The 26,961-nt window shown below is 54.4% G+C and overlaps 2 non-coding genes and 1 pseudogene across 2 annotated transcripts; 2 read left to right on the top strand and 1 right to left on the bottom strand.

Moving 5' to 3' along the window:
- The window catches only part of LOC120375866, a 332,464-nt pseudogene that overhangs the window by 274,645 nt on the left and 30,858 nt on the right, over positions 1 to 26,961 (top strand).
- TRNAG-UCC lies at positions 2,875 to 2,958 on the bottom strand. Its single transcript has one exon. It is a non-coding gene; the product is annotated as a tRNA-Gly (tRNA).
- TRNAS-GCU lies at positions 19,066 to 19,147 on the top strand. Its single transcript has one exon. It is a non-coding gene; the product is annotated as a tRNA-Ser (tRNA).

Below are 26,961 nucleotides of genomic sequence, written 5' to 3' on the forward strand. Positions count from 1 at the left end.
TATATGCTATTATGTGCCAGCAATGCCCCTCTGCCATGTACATTGGCCAAACCAGACAGTCTCTACGTAAAAGAATAAATGGACATAAATCACATGTCAAGAATTATAACATTCAAAAACCAGTTGGAGAACACTTCAGTTTCTCTGGTCACTCATTTACAGACCTAAAAGTCGCAATATTACAACAAATAACCTTCAAAAACAGACTCCCACGAGAGATGCTGAATTGGAATTAATTTGCAAACTGGACACCATTAAATTAGGCTTGAATAAAGACTGGGAGTGGATGGGACATTACACAAAGTCAAACTATTTCCCCATGTTTATTTGTCCCCCTGCTGTTACTCACACCTTCCTGTCAACTGTTGGAAATGGGCCGTCCCAATTATCACTACAAAAGGTTTTTTTCTCCTGCTGATAATAGCTCACCTTAACTGCCCACTCTCATTATAGTGTGTATGGCAACACCCATTTTTTCATGTTCTCTGTGTATATATATATATATATATGTATCTTCCTGCTGCATTTTCCACTGCATGCATCTGATGAAGTGGGTTTTAGCCCACAAAAGCTTTTGCTCAAATAAATTTGTAAGTCCCTAAAGTGCCACAAGTATTCCTCGTTCTTTTTGCAGATAAATGAATGGAGGTTAAGTCCATGAATGGCTATTAGCCAGGCTGGGTAAGGAATGGTGTCCCTAGCCTGTGTTTGTCGGAGGGTGGAGGTGGATGGCAGGAGAGAGATCATTTGGTCATTACCTGTTAGGTTCAGTCCCTCTGGGGCACCTGGCATTGGCCACTGTTGGCAGATAGGATGTGGGGTTGGATGGACCTTTGGTCTGACCCAGTATGACAATTCTTATGGTCTTATGAAGGGAGGGGCAAAGCTTTGCAAGAGAGTTTCTGTAGTGGTTATCACGTTTGCCTAACACACAAAAGTTCCCTGGTTCAAAACCAGGCAGAAACATGCTGGCTTAATTTTCCCAGCTCCTGCTGTTGTAGGAGCAGCAGTGATTTCTATGCTCAAAAGGTCTCTTATACTTCCCCCGCTCCCACTTCTGTCTCCTCTCCCTCTCTGAATGCCTGTGAAGTGCCTTTTCCCCCTCCTGCTCCCTCCTGGAATGCTGGTGGGATGAATGTTCTGGTTGAAGAGCAGAAGAGCTCCCAGGTAGACAAGGTGTCTGGGACTCTAATTAGGCAGCGATCACACACCCAGAGCATGGACACTGCCCAAGGTGGAGTGTGACCAACCAGATGCAGCCAAGTCATCTCTAGTCGCAGGCCATGAGGTGCAGGCCCTTAAAAGGGGAAGGGGCCATGTGCTCAGGAGAGCACTCACAAGCTTGTACCTCCAGTGAAGGCCCTTTGCCCAGACCACCTGGCCAGTGGTTCTCTGCGTTGTATTTCATTGTGCCTCAGGAAGACTTACCTTCATCACACCGTCCATAGCTGTGCTGTGGGACACTTACCTTGCAGAATCCTGACATCTCCAGTGCTGTGCATGTCCTGGGAGCGTAAGTGTGAGTGTGACACCCCCCACTTCTTCTTTTGAGCTTAGCTGTCAGTATAATAACTGTGCTGCTTTCTGCCAAACTCTGGTGGGTCATTAGTCCTCCCTACGCTTACTAGCTGGCCCAATTTTGGGTAACACCTGTGATAAACTCAACCCCTGCATGGCAGAGGGTGGTGAAATGAGGTGAGAAAAAGCCTTAGCATCAGCAGGGGAAAGCTAGAGGACCTTGGCCAGTCACCTTTTGAAGCCTTGTGGCTTGGTCTCCTCTGCCCTTGGAGGTTGGCCTATGGCGGCCGGCTGTTCCTGCTGGCCTCCTTTGTGTGACTTGCCAAAGGAGGGAGTGAGGCGGGAATGGGGCAAAAGAGGAAAGTCGAGCTGAGGAAGGCAGGGCAGAAGCTAAGTGCCTCAGTGCGGCTAAGTGGGGTTAGTAGAGCATCACCATTCGTTCTGCAAAGCCTGGGGAGGTGCGGTTGGCTGCTGGGAGGTAGAATCCTGTGCCTGCCTCTTGGCTTCCCAGGGATGGCTACTTGCAGCCCAGGAGAAGAAGGACAGTTCTGGGTGAAAGGAAGACAAGCAAAGCTCTGGGAGGAAATTTGGGTGCGGGGTGCTGGCTCTGCCCTGGGAGAGGGGGTTGGGGTGCAGGAGGGGTGGCGCTTACCCCGGGCACTGCAGCTCCAAAAGTGACCGGTACACACAACCCTCTGGCAGCAGTTCCTAGGTGGGCGAGGCCAGGGGGGTCTCTGTGTGCCGCTGCCTGCAGGCGCTGCCCCCAGAGCTCCCATTGGCTGCAGTTCCTGGGCAATGGGAGCTGCGGAGTTGGTACTCAGGGCAGGGGCAGTGAATGGAGACACTCCCCTTGCCTCAGGGGATGCTGGGACATGCCAACCACTTCTGGGAGTGGCACGGAGGGACGGAGGCAGAGTGGGCAGGGAGCCATCTCAGTGCTGCTGGCACATCTCTGCACACCCATTGGGGTAGGGGAGCAGAGGGCCTCCATGTGCTGCCTGGGGTAGGGGCAGTGCACAGAGCTGCCTCCCCTCCTGGGTCTATTACAGGAGTGGGTGGGTGGGGTCTTTTGGCCTGCAAGGTGCAGCAGGTCGGACTAGATGATCACACTGGTCCCTTCTGACCTTAAAGGCTCTGAATCTAAAAGGGAGAGGGAAGTAAAGAATTTAAAATAAATAAATAAACCAAACATTGTAATACCAGGATAACTCCAACAGCTCATTGTATAGTCCCGCCCTTTCTTCCTTCTTTGTGTGTTGAATGACCTGCAGGACATTGATTCTCTCATTCCATTGCTAAACTGATACAATGTGACTGAAATTAAACCAATTCCCAGTAGAGAAAACATCACATCCCTGCATTGGCTGGGAATCAAACCCAGGTCAACTGCTTGGAAGGCAGCTATGCTCACCACTATACCCACCACTATACCACCAATGCATCTGGCAAAAGTGCTCCTTATGCTTGCCCAATGAGGCTAGACCAGCATTGAGGAGCTTTTCTGCCTGTTAAAATGTACTGGATGCTCATCAGTTAAAAAAACCGACCTCCATCTTCACTTGGGTTTGAACCATCAGCCTTTCAATTAGCCACCAAAGTTGTTAATCACAGGGTATGTCTACACTACGGGATTATTCCAATTTTACATAAACTGTTTTTTGGAAAGATTGTATAAAGTCAAGTGCACGCGGCCACACTAAGCACATTAATTCGGCGGTGTGCGTCTATGTACCGAGGCTAGCGTCGATTTCCAGAGCGTTGCACTGTGGGTAGCTATCCCATAGCTATCCCATAGTTCCCACAGTCTCCCCCGCCCATTGGAATTCTGGGTTGAGATCCCAATGGCTGATGGGGCAAAAACAGTGTCGTGAGTGATTCTGGGTAAATGTCATCACTCAATGCTCCCTTTGTGAAATAAACAGCAGACAATCATTTCGTACCATATTCCCTGGATTGCCCAGGCAGACGCCATAGCACCGCAACCATGGAGCCCGTTCAGCCTTTTTTCACTGTCACCGTATGTCTACTGGATGGTGCTGACAGACGCGGTACTGCAGCGCTACACAGCAGCATCCCCTTGCCTTTTGCAAGTTAGCAAAGATGGTTACCAGCCATACCGTCCCGTCTGCTGCTTTGCAAGTTGACAATGACAGTTGCTAGTTATACTGAACCATTTGCTGCTGTCATGGGTGCTCCTGGCTGGCCTTGGTGAGGTTGGCTGGGGGGCATATGGACAAAAATGGGAATGACTCCCCAGGTCATTCTCTTCTTTAAGTTTTGTCTAAAGGGAGAGTCAGTCCTGTCTAGACTATCAGGCAAGCCTACAAAAGAACCAGAGAGGCAAATGGCCGATACAAGTCAGAGCCCCAGACATCCCGCATAAATGATGAGCTGCATGCCATTCTAGGGGGTGCCCCTGCAACAACCCCATCCATTGCTTCCTCCTCCCCACCCCTACTGGGCTACCATGGCAGTTATCCCCCCATTTGTGTGATGAAGTAATAAAGAATGCAGGAATATGAAACAACACTGACTTTATTGCCTCTGCAAGTAGAGCTCAAAGGGGGGAGGGGAGGGCAGCCTCCAGCTGCTATGTTATTCCAGGCAGGAGTGAATCTCCATTAGACAAAGCTTAAAGAAGAGAATGACCTGGGAGTCATTCCCATTTTTGCTCAGGCGCCCCTGGGCGACCTCACCGAGGCCAGCCAGGAGCACTCACGGGATGACGATGACAGATACCAGTCCTACTGTACTGTCAGCCGTCCGCAAGGGAAGGGAAGGGAAGGGGATGCTGCTGTGTAGCGCTGCAGCACCACATCTGCAAGCAGCATCCAGTAGACATACGGTGACATTGAAGAAAGGCGAGCAATGATTTTTTTCCCTTTGCTTTCATGGGGGGAGTGGGGGGGGGGGGCGATGACATATACCCTGAACCACCCGCAACAATGTTTTTGACCCTTCAGGCTTTGGGAACTCAGCCAAGAATTCAAATGCTTTTCGGAGAGTGCGGGAACTGTGGGATAGCTACAGTCATCAGTCACCTCTCCCTCCGTGAGTGTCCATTTCATTCTTCAGCTTTCTGGTACGCTTGTCTCAGCTCCTTAAGTTTCAGCACTGTCTTGAGTCCCTGTTGTGGCCTCTGTCCATCATAGCCTTGGAGATTTTTTCAAATGTTTTGGCATTTTGTCTTTTGGAATGGAGTTCTGATAGAATAGATTCATCTCCCCATACAGAGATCAGCTTCAGTATCTCCCGTACGGTCCATGCTGGAGCTCTTTTTTGATTCTGGGACTGCATGGTCACCTGTGCTGATTGGCGCTCCACGCTGGGCAAACAGGAAGTGAAATTCAAAAGTTCGGAGGACTTTTCCTGTCAACCTGGCCAGTGCATCCGACTTCAGATTGCTGTCCAGAGTGGTCACAATGGTGCACTGTGCGATAGCGGCTGGAGGCCAATACCGTCAAGTTGCGGCCACACTAGCCCTAATCCGACATGGCAATGCTGATTTCAGTGCTACTCCCCTCATCGGGGAGGAGTACACTATGTCTTCACTACCCGCCGTATCGGCGGGTAGCAATCGATTTCTCGGGGATCGATATATCGTGTCTCATCTAGACGTGATATATCGATCCCCGAACACGCTCCTGTCGACTCCGGAACTCCACCAACCCGAACGGCGGTAGCGGAGTCGACATGGGGAGCCGCGGACGTCGATCCCGCGCCGTGAGGATGGTAGGTAATTCGAGCTAAGATACTTCAACTTCAGCTACGTTATTCATGTAGCTGAAGTTGCGTATCTTAGATCGATTTCCCCCCGGTAGTGTAGGCCAGCCCGGATATCAGTATTAATAACCCTTTATATCGATATAAAGGGCTTCGTTGTGTGGAGGAGTGCAGGGTTAATGTGATTGAATGCTGCTAAATTTGATATAAACTCGTAGTGTTGACCTAGTCAGGCTAATCATCTAGTGGAACAAGCTCCGCAAAGGACGCGGTTAATTCCCCATCACTGCCCTGTGTAAATGAAGACCGCAGCTCTTGCTGCAAGACACCTGGTCTGTGGGTGACCCTGTTCCCCCTTCAGAACCTCTGGTACATGGTGCTTCCCTCCTCCCAGTTCAAGATCCCCATCATGTGGGTGCTCCCATCCAGGATCTCTGGTGGGTGTCTCTGTCCCCCACCCCATGAACTAGCTTCAGTGTGTGGTTTCCCCTGCCTCCCCCCATCCAGGATCTGTGGGTGTCTCTGTTCCCCTTTTCAAGATCCGTGTTGCTTGGGTGCGACCCTCCCCCCAATTCAGAATCCCCAGTGTGTGGGTGCTCCCATCCCCACTCCAGGCTCTGCGGGGGGTGTCTGTATAAAAAGAGACCAGGTCTCACTATCTTGCCCAGGCTACACTGCAGGAACTATTCACAGGTGCAATCTCACTACTGATCGGCACGGGAGTTTTGACCTGCTCTGTTTCCAACCTGGGCCGGTTCACCCCTCCTTAGGCAACCTGGGGACCCCAAGCTTCCCTGGGATCACCATATTGATGCTGAACTTAGTGCGGACACCCGATCGGCACAGCCCCCTGCAGCCCAGAACTCCTGAGCTCAAGTGATCCGCCAGCCTCAGCCTCCCCATGAGCTGGGATCACAGGCACCAGCCACGGGGCCCGGCTGGTTACAGGGTCTCCTGCTTCCAACTTCAGGCTCAGCCTGGGAGCTCTGTGCTCTGAGCGGGTGGAAGTGGAGCCTGGAACTGAGCTGATGCGCTGAGGGTGATTTGCACTGCGCGCTTCACACGGAGGTGAAAACACGGGGCACAGATCTTTGAGCACAACCCTCGTCCTGAGGAATGGGGTCGGGGGGGCTGCATAAAGAGAGACCGGCTCTCCCTGGCGGGCTGCAGCGGCTCTTCACAAAGGGCAGTCTCACTGCCAATTGGTACCAGTGTTTTGCCGGCCTCCTTTCCTGGGCGGGCTCCCCTCTCTTTAGGGAGACTGGTGACCCCAAACTTCCCAGATACCATCATAGCGAGGCCAACCTGAGCACAGACACCTGCTCAGCACCCCGGGGTGCCAGCTCTGAACTCCGGCAATCAGCTACGCTCAGCTGCCCACCCAACAAGCGTTACACGCAGGAGCCTTCGTGCCCCACGTGTTCAGCTCCCTCCCAGCGCCAGCTTTAAACTCCGCTGCTCAGTTCTAAGCTTTGGCCACACGGGGGCAGCCCGGAGCTCAGCCAACGCCTCCCGTTGCTGGTTGCGTTTCCCGCTCCTCGTGGCAGGTTCACACCCCGCAGGCAGATCTCTGAACCGGAGCCGAACCGTTCCCCAAATCCAGCGCTTTAGCAGCAGCTTTGCTAGGAAAGCGCTGACGTCCCCAAGTAAAGTAAGAGCCAGAGCGCTGTGTCCAGGATCTTCTATTGGGCCCCTCACCGTGGTGTCTGTCAGGCGCAAGGAGAAACCAGGGAAATGTTTTCATGGCGTTTAAGGGCAGAAGGGGCCATTAGTTCAGCTAGTCTGACCCCCGAATAATACAGAATTACACCATGACACGTATTGATCCCACAGACCTTAGATAGATCAAAGCGTTTCAGCCCTCAGGACGGAGGCTAAACTGGGTACCAGAGGCAGCGAACAAGGGGCCCCCAAGGCAATGGCAGGGAGCTGACGAGGTGAAATATGCCCAGATGATCCCAGCAGGCGACCCACCCCCATGCTGCAGCGGTGGGAGTCCCTGTTCCTCCTGCCCTTAAGAATCTCTGGTGGTAAGTGGGTCCCCCCAGTTCCCCAGGTAAGAATCCTCCATGGGATTTCCCTGGCTTCACCTCCAGATAAGAACATTGTGTGGAGGGAGTGGGAGGAAGGTTGTCTGGCAGATATGTAAAGGGGGACTGTGTCTCCCTGTCTGGCCCAGGCTCCTGGGAGGAAGTGATCTCAGTGTGTCTGGCTGTCTCCATTCGTCCCACCCCTAAGAATCCCTGGTGTGTGGGTGCACCCTAGACCATTAAGGATCTCTGGTGGGTGGGTGTTTCTCTTGCCCTAGTCAGGACCTCTGGGGCGTGGCTCTATAAAAAGAGACTTTGACTCACCCAGGCTGGGCTGCCATCATGGAACAGACCAGGTCCTTCTGTGGAGGGTTTGCGTTCCTTCAAGGACGTGATCTCAGTGTGTGTGGGTGTCCCTGTCCCTTCAACCCTTAACAATCCCTGGTGTGTGGGTGCGCTGGGCCCCATTACAATCCCCTCCGTCTTACCCATGAGGGATCCGGTGGCTGTGGGTGTTCTCCACGCTACTGGGGGTGTCTGGTGCCCCTGTCCCTCCTGGTTAATAGTGGAGTGTGTGGGTGTCCCCCCGCCCGTTAAGGATCCGTGTTGTGTGGATGCCCCCGTTCTTCTCATTAAGAATGGTGCAACGGAGCATATGGGTGTGTCCCCCACCCCATGAACTAGCTCCCATGTATGGTTCCCCTGCTCCCATCCAGGCTCTGTGGTGTGTGGGTGTCTCTGTTCCCCTTTTCAAGATCCATGTGCAGGGGGGCGTCCCTCCCCCCAAGTCAGAATCCCCAGCTTGTGGGTGCTCCCATCCCCCCTCCAGGCTCTGCGGGGGGGGGGGGGTCTAAAAAGAGACCGTGTCTCACTGTCTTGCCCAGGCTACGCTGCAGGGACTATTCACAGGTGTGATCCCACTACTGATCAGCATGGGAGTTTTGACCTGCTCTGTTTCCGACCTGGGCCGGTTCACCCCTCCATAGGCAACCTGGGGACCCTGAGCTTCCCAGGGATCACCCTATTGATGCCGAGCTTAGTGCAGACACCTGATCGGCACAACCCCCTGCAGCCCAGAACTCCTGAGCTCAAGCGATCCGCCGGCTTCAGCCTCCCCAGGAGCTGGGATCAAAGGCACCAGCCAGGGAGCCCGGCTTATTTTGCTGCCTGGCAGCTGGAGCTTTAAACTCTGCTTGTGATCTCTGTGCCTTGGCCAGACGGGGACAGCCTGGAACTGGGAAATGCTCCTGCTCCCCCCGCCCCCGTCTCATGTCGAGCTGCAGGCACCACTGTCCTCCCAGGTAAGATCCCGGATGTTTCGGTGCCCCCCATCCCCTGCCCAGGAGCCCAGGTGTCCGGGTACCTCTGCCCCCCATACAGAATCCTGGATGTGTGGGTGTCCGTCCCTCTGCAGAGGATCCCGGAGTGTGGATGCCCTTGTCCCCCCCTACAAGATCCTGGGTGTGTGGGTGCCACTCTCCCGCCCCCGTAGATCTCTGGTGGGTGGGTCCCCAGGGTGTGAGTGCTCCCATCCCCCGATACAGGCTGGGGGGGGGGGTATAACTGGCTCTCTCTGTCCTGCCCAGCCGGTGCTACAGCAGCTGTTCACAGGGGCAGCAACTCCACTGTCACCCTGCAGCTTTAACTTGCTCCAGGGGTGACCTGCTTCACCCTCCTGTGGGAGCCTGGGGACCCCGAACTTCCCAGAATCACCTGATTGATGCCGAGCTTAGCACAGACACCGGGTCAGCCTGGCAGGGAGCTGCCCTGACCCCTGACAACCAGCTTCCCTCCGCCTCCTGCTGCACAGCGAGGATCCCACGTGAGAGCCTTTGTGCCCCACGTGTCCAGCCAGGTCCGTTCCAGCTCCAGCTTTCAACTCTGCTTGTGAGCTCCCCTCTCTGGCCACACGGGGGCAGCACTAACGGCCTCATCTAAATTTGACCCTTCAAACCGCAGATTATAACCCAGCGGGCAGATTATAGCCCAGGAAGCCAAATCCTTCCCCAAACTGACAGTTGAAGCAGAAGATCCCAGTGGAAAGATCAGGAATTTTGCCTTTAAAAACAAGGAAAATGTGCATTGGTCTCTTCTGTCTACAGCGAGAGATTGAAGAAGCTCAATTGATTTCATTGACTGGAGGTTAAGAGGGGATTTAGTCACTGATTTTAAATACACAGTTTTAAAAATTCCCAGAGGGGGGAATATCTGATTTTAAAGGGTTCTTTAATTCACCAGACAAAGGTTGAACACGACCCCCTTGGTTTGCAGTCAATGTCACAAAACGCCAACTGGAAATTACCATTTTTTAACCGTGAGGCTAATTATCTAGTGGAACAAGTTCTGTGCAGGAATTGGTTAAATCCCCATCACTGCCGGGTGTAAATGAAGACCGCAGCTCTTGCTGCAAGACACCTGGTCTGTGGGTGTCCCTGTTCCCCCTTCAGAACCTCTGGTACATGGTGCTTCCCTCCTCCCAGTTCAAGATCCCCATCATGTGGGTGCTCCCATCCAGGATCTCTGGTGGGTGTCTCTGTCCCCCACCCCATGAACTAGCTCCAGTGTGTGGTTTCCCCTGCCTGCCCCCATCCAGGATCTGTGGGTGTCTCTGTTCCCCTTTTCAAGATCCGTGTTGCTTGGGTGCGTCCCTCACCCCAAGTCAGAATCCCCAGCATGTGGGTGCTCCCATCCCCCCTCCAGGCTCTGCGGGGGGTGTCTGTGTAAAAAGAGACTGTGTCTCACTGTCTTGCCCAGGCTATGCTGCAGGGACTATTCACAGGTGCAATCCCACTACTGATCAACACGGGAGTTTTGACCTGCTCCATTTCCGACCTGGGCCGATTCACCCCTCCTTAGGCAACCTGGGGACCCCAAGCTCCCCCAGGATCACCATATTGATGCTGAACTTAGTGCGGACACCCGATCGGCACAGCCCCCTGCAGCCCAGAACTCCTGAGCTCAAGCGATCCGCCGGCCTCAGCCTCCCCAGGAGCTGGGATCACAGGCACCAGCCACGGAGCCCGGCTTAGTTTGCTGCCTGGCAGCTCGAGCTTTAAACTCTGCTTGTGAGCTCTGTGCCTGGGCCAGACAGGGACAGCCTGGAACTGGGAAATGCTCCTGCTTCCCCCGCCACCGTCTCATGTCGAGCTGCAGGCGCCGCTGTCCTGTCAGGTAAGATCCCGGATGTTTCGGTGCCCCCTTTCCCCGCCCAGGTGTCCGGGTACCTCTGCCCCCCATACAGAATCCTGGGTGTGTGGGTGTCCGTCCCTCTGCAGAGGATCCCGGAGTGTGGATGCCCTTGTCCCCCTCTACAAGATCCTGGGTGTGTGGGTGCCACTCCCCCCCCCAGAAGATCTCTGGTGGGTGGGTGGGTGCCCCTGTTCGCCCTTACAGCATCCCTGGTGCACGGGGGCCTCCCTCCGTCCCAAATCAGGGGCCCCAGGGTGTGAGTGCTCCCATCCCCCGATACAGGCTGGGGGGGGTATAACTGGGTCTCCCTGTCCTGCCCAGGCGGTGCCACAGCAGCTGTTCACAGGGGCAGCAGCCCCACTGTCAACCTGCAGCTTTAACCCGCTCCAGGGGTGACCCATGCAGGTCGGGAGTGAGGGGCACCAGCAGAGCTGGTTGACGCCTAAGGGGCTGCGGGTCAGGAGTGAGGGGCACCAGCAGCGCAGTAACTGGGGAGCTCAGCGAGGAATCGAGGGGGCTGTGGGTCGGGAGTGAGGGGCACCAGCAGAGCTCTGGGTGTGGAGATCAGGATTAGGATAGGAGGGGCTGCGGGTCAGGAGTGAGGGGCAGCAGCAGAGCTGTGAGTCTGGAGGTCAGGACTGGGATAGGAGGGGCTGCGGGTCGGGAGTGAGGGGCAGCAGCAGAGCTGTGGGTCTGGAGGTCAGGACTGGGATAGCAGGGGCTGTGGGTCGGGAGTGAGGGGCACCGGCAGCGCAGTAACTGGGGAGCTCAGCGAGGAATCCAGGGGGCTGCGGGTCAGAAGTGAGGGGCACCGTCAGAGCTGGTGGACGCCTAAGGGGCTGCGGGTCGGGAGTGAGGGGCACCAGCAGAGCTGTGAGTCTGGAGGTCAGGACTGGGATAGTAGGGGCTGCGGGTCGGGAGTGAGGGGCACCGGCAGCGCAGTAACTGGGGAGCTCAGCGAGGAATCCAGGGGGCTGCGGGTCGGGAGTGAGGGGCACCAGCAGAGCTGTGGGTGTGGAGATCAGGATTGGGATAGGAGGGGCTGCGGGTCGGGAGTGAGGGGCAGCAGCAGAACTGTGAGTCTGGAGGTGAGGACTGGGATAGCAGGGGCTGCGGGTCGGGAGTGAGGGGCACCGGCAGAGCTGTGAGTCTGGAGGTCAGGACTGGGATAACAGGGGCTGCAGGTCGGGAGTGAAAGGCACCGGCAGAGCTGGTGGGGGAATAGGGGGCTGCAGGTCGGGAGTGAGGGGCACCAGCAGAGCTGTGAGTCTGGAGGTCAGGATTGGGCTAGCAGGGGCTGCGTGTTGGGAGTGAGGGGCACCGGCAGAGCTGGAGGGAGACCAGGGGGCTGCAGGTCAGGAGTGAGGGGCACCGTCAGAGCTGGTGGACGCCTAAGGGGCTGCGGGTCGGGAGTGAGGGGCACCAGCAGAGCTGTGGGTGTGGAGATCAGGATTGGGATAGGAGGGGCTGCGGGTCGGGAGTGAGGGGCACCGGTAGCACAGTGACTGGGGAGCTCCGCGGGAATCCCAGTCGCTGCAGGTCGGGAGTGAGGGGCACCAGCAGAGCTGTGAGGCTGGAGATCAGGATTGGGATGGCAGGGGCTGCGGGTCGGGAGTGAGGGGCACCGTCAGTGCTGGGGGGAACCAAGGGGCTGCGGGTCGGGAGTGAGGGGCACCAGCAGAGCTGTGAGTCTGGAGGTCAGGACTGGGATAGCAGGGGCTGCGGGTCGGGAGGGAGGGGCACCAGCAGAGCTGTGAGTCTGGAGGTCAGGACTGGGATAGTAGGGGCTGTGGGTCGGGAGTGAGGGGCACCGGCAGCGCAGTAACTGGGGAGCTCAGCGAGGACTCCAGGGGGCTGCGGGTCGGGAGTGAGGGGCACCAGCAGAGCTGTGGGTGTGGAGATCAGGATTGGGATAGGAGGGGCTGCGGGTCGGGCGTGAGGGGCAGCAGAACTGTGAGTCTGGAGGTGAGGACTGGGATAGCAGGGGCTGCGGGTCGGGAGTGAGGGGCACCGGCAGAGCTGTGAGTCTGGAGGTCAGGACTGGGATAACAGGGGCTGCAGGTCGGGAGTGAGGGGCACCGGCAGAGCTGGTGGGGGAATAGGGGGCTGCGGGTCGGGAGTGAGGGGCACCGTCAGAGCTGGTGGACGCCTAAGGGGCTGCGGGTCGGGAGTGAGGGGCACCAGCAGAGCTGTGAGTCTGGAGGTCAGGATTGGGATAGGAGGGGCTGCGGGTCGGGAGTGAAGGGCACCAGCAGAGCTGTGGGTGTGGAGATCAGGATTGGGATAGCAGGGGCTGCGGGTCGGGCGTGAGGGGCACCGTCAGTGCTGGGGGGAACCAAGGGGCTGCGGGTCGGGAGTGAGGGGCACCAGCAGAGCTGTGGGGCTGGAGGTCAGCACTGGGATACTATCCAGCCTGATGGTAAGTGATGCCCAGCTGAGCCCATGGCCAGTACGTCCTGCTCCACCCACGGCCGGGCTGGGAGTCAGGACTCCTGGTTCTTCTCCCCAGCTGTGGCAGGGCAGTGCAGGCTAGTGGTTAGAGTGGGGGTTGGGAGCCAGGGTATCCGGGTCCCACCGCTGGCTCTGGGAAGGGAGTGGGGGCCAGTCTTGTGCACCCCCCCCCAGCTTGAAGTGGTTTCCATCCTGTGCAGGGTTTACAGGTTTGTTCACTGGCTCTCAGCACCTCCCACTATACAAATTGTCCCAGTGCCGCGGGGTCTAGTGGTTAGAGCAGGGGAGGCCGGGAGCCAGGCAGGGGCGGTGGGTATAAGGGGCCCGGGGAGGCACCTGGCCTGTGCTCCACCCAGAGGCCCTGCTCCCAAAGGGGTCCTGAGGGTGGGCGTGTGGGCGGGGCTGAAGGGGCGTGTGGGCGGGGCTGAAGGGGCGTGTGGGCGGGGCTGAAGGGGGAGTGTGGGCGGGGTGTAGGGGGCGTGTGGGCGGGGCTTTCGCAGGAGGAGGCAGAGAGGCAGCAGGCCTTCGGCCAGGGCCACAGACCGGGCCCGCCCAGCCTCCCAAGTGGAGGAGTCCTGCTGCCCATGGAGCCAGGACTCCTGGGTTCTATTCCTGGCTCTCCCCCAGACTCCCAATCTGAGCTGGTGCAGCCCATCTCGCCCTCCCTGGTGCCTCAGTTTCCCCCGTGTGAGACGGGTCCCAGTGTGAACGGCTGCAGCGCCGTGGAGACTCTCGTCCCTTCTCCTGGCGGCTCCTTGGTAGCCCTGGGAAGCAGCCAACTGCTGCAGCCCCTGGCTCCCGTCTGGGCAGCCCGGGTGGGGTGGGATCTGGGCAATGGGAAGAAGGAATCCCCTTCCCCACCCCACCCCGGGACATGGAGGAGGCTGGTGCTGCGGGGGCAGGGAGTCCTGCAGCCCTCGCAGGGGAGAAGGGGCAGGTTCCCGGCTTGGCTGCTGATGGGGGCGGGGTGGGGGGCACTGGTGGACTGGGGGCTCCCCCCAGCGGGGTGTAGATGGAGCACGGCCTGCTGGGAGCGGACGTCTCCTCTGGATGGGGGAGGGTGACACTGGCCAAATTGTGGGAGCCCCTGTCCCCCCCCCAGACAAGGGAGGGGCCTCTCAGCCTTGCCGGCTCGTCTCTCTTTCACCAGGATCGGCCCAGCACCTGGCCTGGCCCAGACCCCCCTTCCTCAGCGCCCGCAGCTGCCCAGGGTGGGGAGTGGAGCGGCCGGGGGTGGGGCCTCTGCCCCGGGAGCAGGGCTGGGGCACTGGGGGCAGAGGCTGCGATGGGGAGGTGGGTTGGAGAGATGTCGGGGGTGAAGCTGGGACTCAGGGGGGGAATGGGGCAGGCTGCAGGGAGGAAGTGTGTGGGGGCCACCGGAGGGGAGCTGGGGGCTGGGAAGCTGTGGGGGACACAGACGGGGGTAGTGGTGACACCGCAGGGGCTGCTCAAGAGGCAGTGGGCTGGGGGCAGGGCGGAGCTCGGACAGGGGTGGGGTCAGGCTATTGCGGGTCTCCCTGTGACTGGCACCAGGCTGCAGGGAACCCCACGGCCGGCAGCCCCCCTGCTGGGGGGTCTGGTCAGTGCAGCCCCCCCCCGATGCACCCTGCTGGGGGGTCTGGTCAGTGCAGACCCCCCCCGATGCACACTGCTGGGGGGTCTAGTCACTGCAGCCCCGATGCACCCTGCTGGGGGCTCGGGTCACTGCAGCCCCCAACCTCACCCGGGAACTGGGCGGGGGGGGGAAGGTTTCTTCTCGCGCTCCCATTGGTCAGGGCTCTGCCTCCTCTTCCTATTGGCTGTCTCGGGAGAGGCGGAGTTTCCGAGAGGGCGTCACGTGGCCTTGAAGCGTTCGCGAGGCGGCTCCTGAGCAGCCCAACCCCGAGCTCCTCCCCACTGCCGCCCTCCCCTCTCTGCCCTGTCCCCAACCCCTGAGCCCCCTCCCCACTGCCGCCCTCCTCCTCCTCCCCGCCCCCAACCCCTGAGCTCCCCTCCCCAGTGCCGCCCATCCTCCCTGCCCTGCCCCCAACCCCTGAGCTCCCCATCCCCACTGCCGCCCATCCCCTCTCTGCCCCGCCGCCTCCCAGTGCCGCCCATCCCCTCTCTGCCCCGCCCCAACACCCCAGCTCCCCTCCCCATTGCCGCCCATCCCCTCCTCCCCGCCCCAACCCCCTGAGCTCCCCTCCCCAGTGCCGCCCATCCCCCTCTCTTCCCTGCCCCCAACCCCCCCCCGAGCTCCCCCTCCCCCAGTGCCGCCCATCCCCCTCTCTGCCCCGCCCCCAACCCCCTGAGCTCCCCCTCCCCACTGCCGCCCATCCCCTCCCTGCCCCGCCCCAACCCCCAGGCTCCCTCCCCACTGCCGCCCCTCCCCTCTCTGCCCCGCCCCAACCCCTGAGCTCCTCCCCACTGCCGCCCCTCCCCTCTCTGCCCCGCCACCAACCCCTCCCGAGCTCCCTTCCCCAGTGCCGCCCAACCCCTCTCTGCCCTGCCCCCACCCCCGAGCTCCTCCCCAGTGCCGCCCAACCCCTCCCTGCCCCGCCACCAACCCCTCCCGAGCTCCCCTTCCCAGTGCCGCCCAACCCCTCTCTGCCCCGCCCCCACCCCCAGCTCCTCCCCAGTGCCGCCCATCCCCTCTCTGCCCCGCCGCCAACCCCCGAGCTCCCTCCCCAAGTGCCGCCCATCCCCTCTCTGCCCCGCCCCAACACCCCCGAGCGCCCCCTCCCCAGTGCCGCCCATCCCCTCTCTGTCCCGCCCCAACCCCACCCCGTGGTCCCCTCCCCAGCACCGCCCATCCCCTCTCTGCCCCTACCCCAAACACCCCGATCTCCCCTCCCGCAGTGCCGCCCATCTCCTCTCTGCCCCGCCCCAAACACACCCCGAGCTCCCCCTCCCCAGTGCCGCCCCCTCCTCTTCTGCCCCTGTCCCCAACCCCCGAGCTCCCCTCCCCAGTGCCGCCCATCCCCTCTCTGCCCGCCCCAACACACCCCCGATGGATCAGACTGAACAGGTTTCAAACCTCGAGGAGGCTCTTACCTTCTAAACAGGGACGGCTGTTTTCTAGTAAAATCAGGAAAAGGGAAGGAGAAAACTCGAAAGAGGTTCCTCCTGGCGCTCACGTCCGTGAACCCGAATACTCTCTCAGTCCTCAAAGAGAGACCTGGAGAAGGAGACTTGCTGAAGCACAGCCACAGGGGTCTCTGAGGTTTCCTGGCCCTCGCCCTGTCCTGCCTGGCTGATGTCAGCATCTCTCTGTGAGGTCACCACCTCCCCCCCACCTTTGGCCAATAGCCTGAGGTCCTGCAAAAGGCCTTTGTGATGTCACTGCCACACCCCTCCCTTGCTGGGCTAATGTCCTGCCCCTGGCCAGGCACTTTGGAGGTTTGAGCTACTCCCTGTGGATCACCCCACTGAAGGAGCGTTCGTTCTAGGAAGCAAGCCGGCTAGACAGGAAAACATCAGACGCTGCTCCCAATGCTACACTCAGTTTTTCAGAAATTGGTTGACTTTATGACCAGAAGAGACCATTAGAGCATCTAATCTGACCCCCCTGCATATCACCGGCCTCCTGTATGACACAAGAGCTACTTTTGGGGCAAACACATTCCAGAAAGTCATCTAGTCTTCATTGAATGACATCAGGAGATGGTGAATCCACCACTTTCCTTGGTAGCTTGTTCCTGTGGTGAATCATCCTCGCTGTTGAATATTTGTGTCTTATTTGTAATATGAATTTGTCTCTTTTCACCTTCCAGCAATTGGGTCTTGTTATGCCTTTCTCTGCTCGATTAAAGAGCCCTTTATACCCAATCTCTTCTGTCCATTAAGGCCCTTCAACACTTCAATGAAGTCACCTTTCAATCTTCTTTTGATGAGCTAAACAGGTTGAGCTCGTTCATAGCTCACTAGAAGGCATTTTTCTCCAGCCCTCAGAACATTTATTGGCTCTTTGGTCATCAGATTCCTGAACTGCAGCTGGATGTGGCTCTTGTTCTTCTGCACAGCACAGCTCCTGGAGAAGAGGGATCTGCAAATGTACATTCGTATGATACCTTTGTTTAATTGATGAAAACATAAACTAGACACTTAGAGGATTGGAACGGATTTCAGCTGATGGACAGCTTCGCTAGGTTTTTATGCATTTGGACAGCGAAATGTTGAGTGTTTACATTCATATCAAGCACCCCCGTATAGTGGAGCTCCTGAACAGAATGGAGAATGGAAAAATAAATGTTTTCCTTTTTTAAAAAAAAAGAAAGAAGGTTATAAGAGAACACAGGAGTTTGACCGAAGGACCACTTGAGCTGCAGTTAAGCACTCTACCACTAAGCTATACCCCCATGACAACAGGAGTATAGAATTGTGATCTCCAGGACTTTGAAGGACAGACCCTGCTTCATTGATCTCCGTTGCCATTCCCAGACCACAGGTGGTTTTAAAAATGGGGTTTGATTAAACTTCTTAAATGTGGCAACCACCACAGCTTGCACACCCACCGATATAGCTTCTCCCACTGACATAGCTGCCACCTCTTGGGGAAGTGGATTAACTGCACCCACAGGAAAACTCTCTCCCCTCAGCATAGAGCAGTGGTTCTCAAGCTGTGGGTCAGGACCCCAAAGTGGGTCATAACCCTGTTTTAATGGGGTTGCCAGGGCTGGCATTAGACTTGTTGGTGCCTGAGGCTGAAGCCAAAAGTCTGAGCCCCACCACCCAGGGCTGAATCCCTCAAGCTTTGGTTTTGCACTCCCTTAACTGGGGCAGGGCTCAGGCTTTGGCTCCCCCCTGCCCCTGCCTGGTGTGGAGGGGCTTCGTCCCTCTTTCCAGGGCCATATAGTAAGGTTTTTTTTTTTTTTTTTAGCTGAAGGGGGTTGCAGTGAAAGGAAGTTTGAGAAACCCTGGCATAGAGCCTCTGAATATGTCTAGACTTGGCTCCCTGTGACACCGTGGGTGATCAGACACTGAAAGTGCAGCCATGGAGACACCACACACCAGCCTTGCCCAGCAGGCAAGAATCAAACCTCCACAGAGAGATGCTTGTTGTTTTTTAACCCATCTCCCTAAGCCCTCAGCCACCACCACTTAACAAAGGGGCTTTTCTACACTATGGTTCTGTTATCACTGAAGGGTCATTTCCAATTGTTTGCTCAGACCAGCATTAGGGAAAATGGTGCCCTGAGCAAAGCTTGTACTTTGGCACTTCCCCATTGCCCCTGGATGATCCCCACTCCCCCTTTACCGCTAGCTCCTGCACTCCCAACCCTTGCACCTCCTTCACCCCTAACTCCTGCCCCCTCCTGTGCCCCCTTTGCCCTTAACTCCCTGTGCCACCAGCCATTGCCCCTCTCCTGCAGCCCCTTCACATGGCTCCAGTGCTGGGGGCCCTGCACTTGTTCTCCCTTTCCCTGGGCTTTGGCATCACTAGCCCCTGCTTAGTGAGAAGGGTTCAGTGGTTCCCAAAATGTGGGGCATGACTCCTAGGGGGACACAGAGGAACATTCATAGGGGCACCTCAGGGTCTGAGCCAGCCCCCATGGAGGGAGCAGCACTGAGCCCCACTCTGCCCCAGCTCTTCTCCAACCCCACCCTCAGCCTGGGGCTCTGGCTCCCAGCTCAGCCTCGACCCCCTTACCCCTGTCTGCACCCATCTCCACAGCAAGCAACAGCCCCACTCCCAGCCTCGGTTTCCGATTGTGGTTTCCGAGGGTCCACAGCCATGGATAAGAGGGCACAGAGTGAAATGTTTGGGGACCCCTGGTTTAGGATGATGTTCTCAATGGCTTCTATGCAGTCCAATAAAAGCTATTCCTCACCCACCCAGTCCTCCATCAGGATGGACTAGGTATGTTCTGCTGCCCCTCACTCATACAGGAAGGATAATAACATTTCATTCCACTCAATGCTAAAGTGATTTGTAACCCACCAGCAGCCAAAACTGGTCATTTTGGGAAAGTGGCTCCATCATGCTGCATAGCTAGGCAGAGTAGGTGTGTCTGTGCAAACACGGTCTGTTCCTGAAGTCTTTCCCCCAGCTCCTCACTAGATGTGAGGGGGGAGCTCATTCAGCCCCTGCTTCCGCTTAGTGTTTAAAAACTCCTTATTGTCCCTAGCTCTGCTGGCCTTAGATTTCTCCTCCTGTCTTCTTCTTGCCAGCTCAGATGAGGTGGCCGAGTGGTTAAGGTGATGGACTGCTAATCCATTGTGCTCTGCACGCGTGGGTTTGAATCCCATCCTCATCGGATGCTTTTAGTCGTCGCCCCTCCTTTGTAGACAAACATGTACCCCTTTGGTACAATGACAGATCAAACAATGTTCCTTCTTGCAAACAAAACCTTCTCAGAAACTCAGAACTCCCTTGCTTTAAATAAAATGTCTAAATCCCAGATTTCTTAAAAAAAATTCTCTAGTCCTGTATTTCTTAGTTTTTATCTCAAAAGGGCACATCCTCATCATCTCCCCCAAACACCCTGGGACCTGCCCAAATTATTAAAATACCATCAACCCGAGCAAGGCCAGAGCAGTGAACCAGAGCTAGTGTCTAGGCCAAGCTGCTCTGAAGGAGGCAACTCAAACATTTTCTCCCTGCTTCCCTTGGCAAGGTCTGACTGAGAAAACAAAATTCCCCAAACTGAAAATTTTCTGCTGAAAACCAGTACTAGTCTGGTTGGGGACTTTGGTTTGCAAGTATTATTGTTATTATTCTCTTCTGATTTCTGAATCAGTTCAGTTTTCTCCTCCAGGTGTGTTTCCACCTGCTGAGTTCTGGGGGAGAGGCCAAGTCATGATGTCTCTTCCCTCTTTCATAGTTTCTTCCAACTTGCTAGGAAGCTCCTTTGCTACGATGTGAGTCAAGCAGTGTCCATTGTCGCTGTGCTATCTCGGAGAAGCCTGCATTGTACATGGTTCCTGGGCTAGTCCTTGGCAGTGTGGATCCCTTTAATGGGCCAGCAGCGAGTCTGGCTCCTCCATTGTCACACCAGAAAGGCTGGCGATGGGCATTTCCCAACCCATATCTCAGTAACACACACAGGCCTTGGCTACACTTGCAAATTTGCAGCGCTGCAGCAGGGTGTGAAAACACCCTCTCCAGCGCTGCAAATTGCGGCGCTGCAAAGCGCCAGTGTGGTCAAAGCCCCAGCGCTGGGAGCGCGGCTCCCAGCGCTGTCTGGTATTCCCCACAGGGAAGTGGAGTGCGGACAGCGCTGGGAGAGCTCTCTCCCAGTGCTGGCGCTTTGACTACACTTAGCGCTTCAAAGCGGCAGCGCTTTGAAGTGCAAGTGTAGCCAAGCCCACAGAGCAAAACTTCATAACTTCCCAACCAATGCGAGCACACACAATCCAACATGATATTAATGTTCAACAGATCGAGACTTTTGAAATGATACCTCACCAGGCAGACTTTGTACAAACCATGTCATCATTATATGAGAGTGGTGAATATGGGGCTTGCAAGGTGCTTTGAGCACAGAGTGCCACACCTGGGCTTCCATTGCAATGGAGACGTACCCTTAGAGTCCATCTCTCCTGGGATAAAGAGGGCAGCAGGGCTGGCCTGGGTCATCTGACTTGGGCTCCTGGAGCTAAAGCTGAGGGGCAGATATTTGTGTTCATGCTGAAGCCTGGGTTCAGAAACCCTCCCCTCGCATGGGGCCTCAGAGGTTGGGCTCAAGCCCATATGTCTGCACTGTAATTTTATAGTCTTGCAGCCCGAGCCCCATTACCCTGAATCAGCTGACCCGAGCTTTGAGACAGGTGCCCTGGATGTGTTAATCACAGTGTAGACATAACATTAGGCTACGTCTACAGTGCAATGAAACACCCTCGGCTGGCCTGTGTCACATTAATCAGGGCCGTGTGGCTTGGCCTGGAGTAAAGTTGCAGTGTCCGTGTCTGGGCTCAGGCTCAGTCCCCTGGTCTAGGAGCCCAGAAGGGTGGGAGGGACTTTAGCGAGTGGAAATGGTAAAACCGCAGGGAAGTATTACCCTGGACTCATGGCATTTCTCCACTGGTCTGTCTGCTCTGGGGCAGGGACAATAACACATCCTGCTGCTTTCGTTATTTCAAAGGGTGGTTTAGGATTTTCATTCTCAGACACTGGGCACAAAGCAGGACTCAACCCTCGGCATAAACTAAATGAGCTGCCCACAGATTCTGGCAACTGCAATGAGCCATTTGGTGTGAGAGCTCAGACCTGCCCCTATCCCAGTTTTGGTGTCCTCATTAGAAAAACATGTTGTGAAATTGGAGCTGGGGCAGCAAAGAGCCATCAAATGTTCTGAGGGCTGGAGAAAAATGCCTTCTAGTGAGCTATTGAATGAGCTCAACCTGTTTAGCTGATCAAAAGATTGAAAGGTGACGTCATTGAAGTGTTGAAGGACCTTAATCGAGAGAAAAGATTGGGTATTAAAGCAGAGAAAGGCATAACAAGCCCCAATGGCTGGACGGTGAAAAGAGACAAATTCATATTACAACTAAAGGCACAAATATTCAACAGCGAAGATGATTCACCACAGGAACAAGCTATCAGGGAAAGCGGTGGATTCTCCATCTCCTGATGTCATTTAATGAAGACTAGATGCCTTTCTGGAATGTGTTTGCCTGAAAAGTAGCTATTGTGTCATACAGGAGGCCTGTGATAAGCCTGAAAAACTGAGTGTAGCATTGGGAGCAGCAGCGTCTGATGTTTTCCTGTCTAGCCGGCTTGCTTCCTAGAACGAACGCTCCTTGAGTGGGGTGATCCACAGGGAGTAGCTCAAGCCTCCAAAGTGCCTGGCCAGGGGCAGGACGTTAGCACAGCAAGGGAGGGGTGTGGCAGTGACATCACAAAGGCCTTTTGCAGAACCTCAGACTATTGGTCAAAGGTGGTGGTGACCTCACAGAGAGATGCTGACATCAGCCAGGCAGGAGAGGGGCGAGGGGCCAGGGAAACCTCAGAGACCCCTGTGGCTTTGCTTCAGCAAGTCTCCTTCTCCAGGTCTCTCTCTGAGGACAGAGAGAGTATTCGGGTTCACGTACGTGAGCGCCAGGAGGAACCTCTTTCGAGTTTTCTCCGTCCCTTTTAGTGATTTTACTAGAAAACAGCCGTCCCTGTTTAGAAGGTAAGAGCCTCCTCAAGGTTTGAAACCTGTTCAGTCTGATCCATCTGGTGACAGTTGAATTCTAGGCATGGAAAACACGAGCTTAAGGAGGCCGAATTTTATTCTGCTCCTGGGATTTTGTCCCTTAGAATCACTGGGGACATTGGGGTTTGTCTTTTTTGTTTCACCTCTTCCTCCCTCTCTCCCTCCTTTCTCTTTGTCTCTTGCTTCTTTTGTCCTTTTTCCTGTTCCTCCCAACACCAGGAGGTGCGTGTCATGGAGGAGTGCTCTACAGCTTCCACTGTGGGAGGTCCACCCAAAAATGTGGGGCTGAATTAGTACTCAGCCAATTTTGTGGGCCCCAGCACCAAACGTTTCTGTTCCCTCCTAATACCAGGAGCGGGTGTGTGTGTGTTGCGGGGGAGTGCTCTGCACCTCCCACTGTGGGAGGTCCACCCAAAAATGTGGGGCTGAAATAGTGCTCTGGCAGTGATCCCCACCGGTGACCTGGGCCATCCATTGGGCTCTCTGGTGAGAACCTTCAGCCTCCGTCCTCAGTCTCTACCCTGATTGGCTGAGCAGGGGTTACTGATAGGAAGGAGACTCAGGTGCTTGTTGTTCTCTTTGAAGACCAAGTAAATAAGTCAGAACCAGTCATATGTTTGACAAATTTTCCTGCTTCTCTGCATTAATTGTCTCTGAGCAGTTCATGATTCTCTCTAACATTGAGAACTGGTTAAAAGACAGGGAACAAAGGGTAGGAATAAATGGTAAATTCTCAGAATGGAGAGGGGTAACTAGTGGTGTTCCCCAAGGGTAAGTCCGAGGACCAATCCTATTCACCTTATTCATAAATGATCTGGAGAAAGGGGTAAAAAGTGAGGTGGCAAAGTTTGCAGATGACACTAAATTGCTCAAGATAGTTAAGACCAAAGGAGACTGTGGAGAACTTCAAAAGAGCTCACACAACTAAGTGATTGAACAACAAAATGGCAAACGAAATTTAATGTGGATAAATGTAAAGTAATGCACATTGGAAAAAATAACCCCAGCTATACATACAATATAATGGGGGCTAATTTAGCTACAACAAATCAGGAAAAGATCTTCGAGTCATCATGGATAGTTCTCTGAAGATGTCACGCAGTGTGCAGAGGCAATCAAAAAGCAAACAGGATGTTAGGAATCATTAAAAGGGGATAGAGAATAAGACGGAGGATATATTATTGCCCTTATATAACTCCATGGTACGCCCACATCTTGAATACTACGTACAGATGTGGTCTCATCTCAAAAAAGATATACTGGCATTAGAAAAGGTTCAGAGAAGGGCAATTAAAATGATTAGGGGTCTGGAACGGGTCCCATATGAGGAGAGATTAAAGAGGCTAGAACTTTTCAGCTTGGAAAAGAGGAGACTAAGGGGGGACATGATAGAGGTATATAAAATCATGAGTGATGTGGAGAAAGTAGATAAGGAAAAGCTATTTACTTACTCCCATAATACAAGAACTAGGGGCCACCAAATGAAATTAATGGGCAGCAGGTTTAAAACAAATAAAGGAAGTTCTTCTTCACAGCGCACAGTCAACTTGTGGAACTTCTTGCCTGAAGAGGTTCTGAAGGCTAGGACTATAACAGGGTTTAAAAGAGAACTGGATAAATTCATGGAGGTTAAGTCCATGAATGGCTATTAGCCAGGATGAGTAAGGAATGGTGTCCCTAGCCTGTTTGTCAGAGGGTGGAGATGGATGGCAGGAGAGAGATCACTTGATCATTACCTGTTAGGTTCATTCCCTGGGCTGCTTCTGCTCTACAACTATGATTGTCTTTTTACACCAAAATCACTAACTTGAGCAGCCAATTCCATGTACAGTCCTAGTGGATGTAAGACACAGGTAGCTTTTGCCTCAGGGTAGCTTGGCGGCATCAACCCTCTCTCCCCGACCTGGAGCTGATGAACATTCCTGGCTGGAGGGACACACGCTCCTATGAGTCAAAAGGAAAGGAGTTGATAGAAAAGATCACAGGACTGACCCCAAAGAAGGGGGAGCTGCAAAAGGCAGAAGGAGGCAACTCATCTGGGGGAGCTGAGAGACCACGGTGAAGATGGTGCAGAGATCACTATACTGGAATTAGCAAATGTGATTTTTTAAAAAACAAATCTTTGGCCAGCCCTAATCAAGGCATTTCTCACAGTTCTCTCCCATTTGGATTTTCTGATGTCTAATAGGGAATGACCTCTGATTGAAGCTTTTCCCAAATGCAGAGCATGTGCAGAATCTCTCTCCACTGTGGATTCTACGACGTATGACAAGGTCTGAGCACTCAATGAAGTTTTTCCCGCACTCAGAGGATGTGTAGGGTCTCTCTTGTGTGTATTTTACGATGTGAGATAAGGTTTGAGTTTTGACTGAAGCTTTTCCCACACTCAGAGCACGTGCAGGGTGTCTCTCGTGTGGATTCTCTGATGTACGATAAGATTTGAGCTCCGATTGAAGCTTTTCCCGCACTCAGAGCATGTGTAGGGTGTCTCTCCGGTGTGGATTCTCTGATGTACGATAAGGTCTGAGCTCTGTTTGAAGCTTTTCCCGCACTCAGAGCATGTGTAGGGCGTCTCTCCGGTGTGGATTCTACGATGTTTAATAAGGTCTGAGCTCCGATTGAAGCGTTTCCCGCACTCAGAGCATGTGTAGGGCGTCTCTCCAGTGTGGATTCTACAATGTGTGATAAGGTCTGAGCTCCAACTGAAGCTTTTCCCACATTCCGAGCATGTGTGGGGCTTCTCTCCTGTGTGGATTCTATGTTTGATAAGGGTTGATCTCCGACTGAAGCTTTTCCCACACTCAGAGCATGTGTAGGGCAGCTCTCCTGTGTGGATTCTACAATGTGTGATAAGGTGTGAGCTCTGATTGAAGCTTTTCCCACACTCAGAGCATGTGTAGGGCGTCTCTCCAGTGTGGATTCTACGGTGTGTGATAAGCTTTGAGCTGCAACTGAAGCTTTTCCCACACTCAGAGCATGTGTAGGGCATCTCTCCAGTGTGGATTCTACGGTGTGTGATAAGGTTTGAGCTGCAACTGAAGCTTTTCCCACACTCCGAGCATGTGTAGGGCAGCTCTCCTGTGTGGGTTATCTGATGTGCGATAAGGGTAGAGCTCTGATTGAAGCCTTTCTCACACTCAGAGCACATGTAGGGTCTCTCTCCTCTGTGGATTCTCTGATGTGTGAAAAGGTCTGAGCTCTCATTGAAGCTTTTCCCACACTCATGCCATGTGTAATGTGTCTCTTCCAAGTTGATTCTCTTGTGTGTAATAAGGTCTGAGAGGCTACTTAAGTTTTCCTCTGGACTCTGCTGAGTCTCACAGGCTTTTCTTTGTCTGGCAGTGCACAACTCCCGGAAACATTCCCTTTGGATCTTCCTGATAATGTCCTATGTGATTCTACTTGCTCATCATCTTCCTGTTGAGGATTCTCCTCATTCTCACTCACCATCCCAACACCTGATGGGAGACAGAGAGAATCCAGACATAGGTCACTCCCTGCGCCAGAGAGAAAGGAAATCTCAGAGACAGGAAGGGAAAAAGGGATGAACAAACCAAAATATGTGTGGGAGAGATCAAACTTATCAGGAGCTCATTTTCCCCAAACCCTTCCCCAGAGGAGAGAGGAAGGATCAGTTCTGGGTGTGTATCTCACCACAACACTCAGGGAAAGCGAGATTGGGGAGGGACCTGCTGCCAGTTGTCAGTTAGGTAGGTGGGAAGCCATGAGTGACATCTGCCTAATGATTCCACATCTGAAGGGAACAATCCTGAATTTGGAGAGCTCACAAGGTCTTTGTAGGGCATCCCAAATATTTCCTGTATTCATGGACAGTTTTGAGATGGTTTAACCAATCCCTCACCTGTGCAGGCAGCTCTCAGGAGCACTTCTTTCTCAGAGCCCTGGAGGTCTGGGACCCACAGCTCTTCCCCTCGTTCCAGCTGCGAGATCACATCAGGTTTGGAATTTAGAAACCCTACGTCAGGTAAAGAAAACAAGGGAGGTCAGTGGAATTTGTGGGATACTTGTCACAAAGAATAGTCCACGGTTTTAACCCCAGATCATTTTTAAGCAGTAATGTCCCAAGGCCGGCTTCCTTGGCTCAAAGTGGCAGGAGAGTTATTATTATTATAAATCATATGCATTACCTTAGTGCCTAAGGACCAGCTAACAGTGGATCCCCATTGTGCTAGGCAAAGTACAAACACAGAATAGTAGATGGCCCATGCCCTGAACGATTTACAATCTAACTAGACAAGACAACCACAGAATGGGGGAATGGGGTAGAACCACCAGATAACGAAATAGATCTTAAGATGCTTAAAGAAAATTTAGTTTGATAGCATCCTGTCTGGCAAGAAATCACTTATCAACGGTTGTGGTACCCTCATTTCTGTATTGTTTTATCTTTATGTCCACCACTTTTCTGGTTCTCTAATTGTTTCTGCCTGCGGTATAATTAATTTTGCTGGGTGTAAGTTAATTAGGTAGTATGTATGTATGTATGCTTCACTCAGCAAAACTGAGATCCTCCCATGGACAGGTGACAATTATTCCCTTGTCTCTGTCGGGTATTCCATTGATGTAGGTTGGTCCCAGCCTGTCCTTAATGACCCATTCATATCACCCCAAGACAGCTCCGTGACAAAACACCTCATGTCTCCTCCTCTTTATAATCATAGCAATACCAACCACAGAGGGAAACTGAGGTGTGTATTGGCATCATAGAAGTATCACCAAAATTCCTGCCTCTATCACACACACACGGCTCACAGCCCCTGGAGAGAAAGCAAAGCACGGGAACTGGATGTTAGTCCAGTGAACACAGTGGAGAACAAGCTGCAATCCTCACACCCTGGTCAAACAGGAGAGGCATGTGGGTCCCCACCCATAGAGAGGGGCTGGCTAGAGGCCTTATACCCAAGAGGCCA

The sequence above is a fragment of the Mauremys reevesii genome, linkage group 12 (genome assembly GCF_016161935.1).
Source record: "Mauremys reevesii isolate NIE-2019 linkage group 12, ASM1616193v1, whole genome shotgun sequence".
In the NCBI taxonomy this organism is placed as follows: Eukaryota; Metazoa; Chordata; order Testudines; family Geoemydidae; genus Mauremys; species Mauremys reevesii.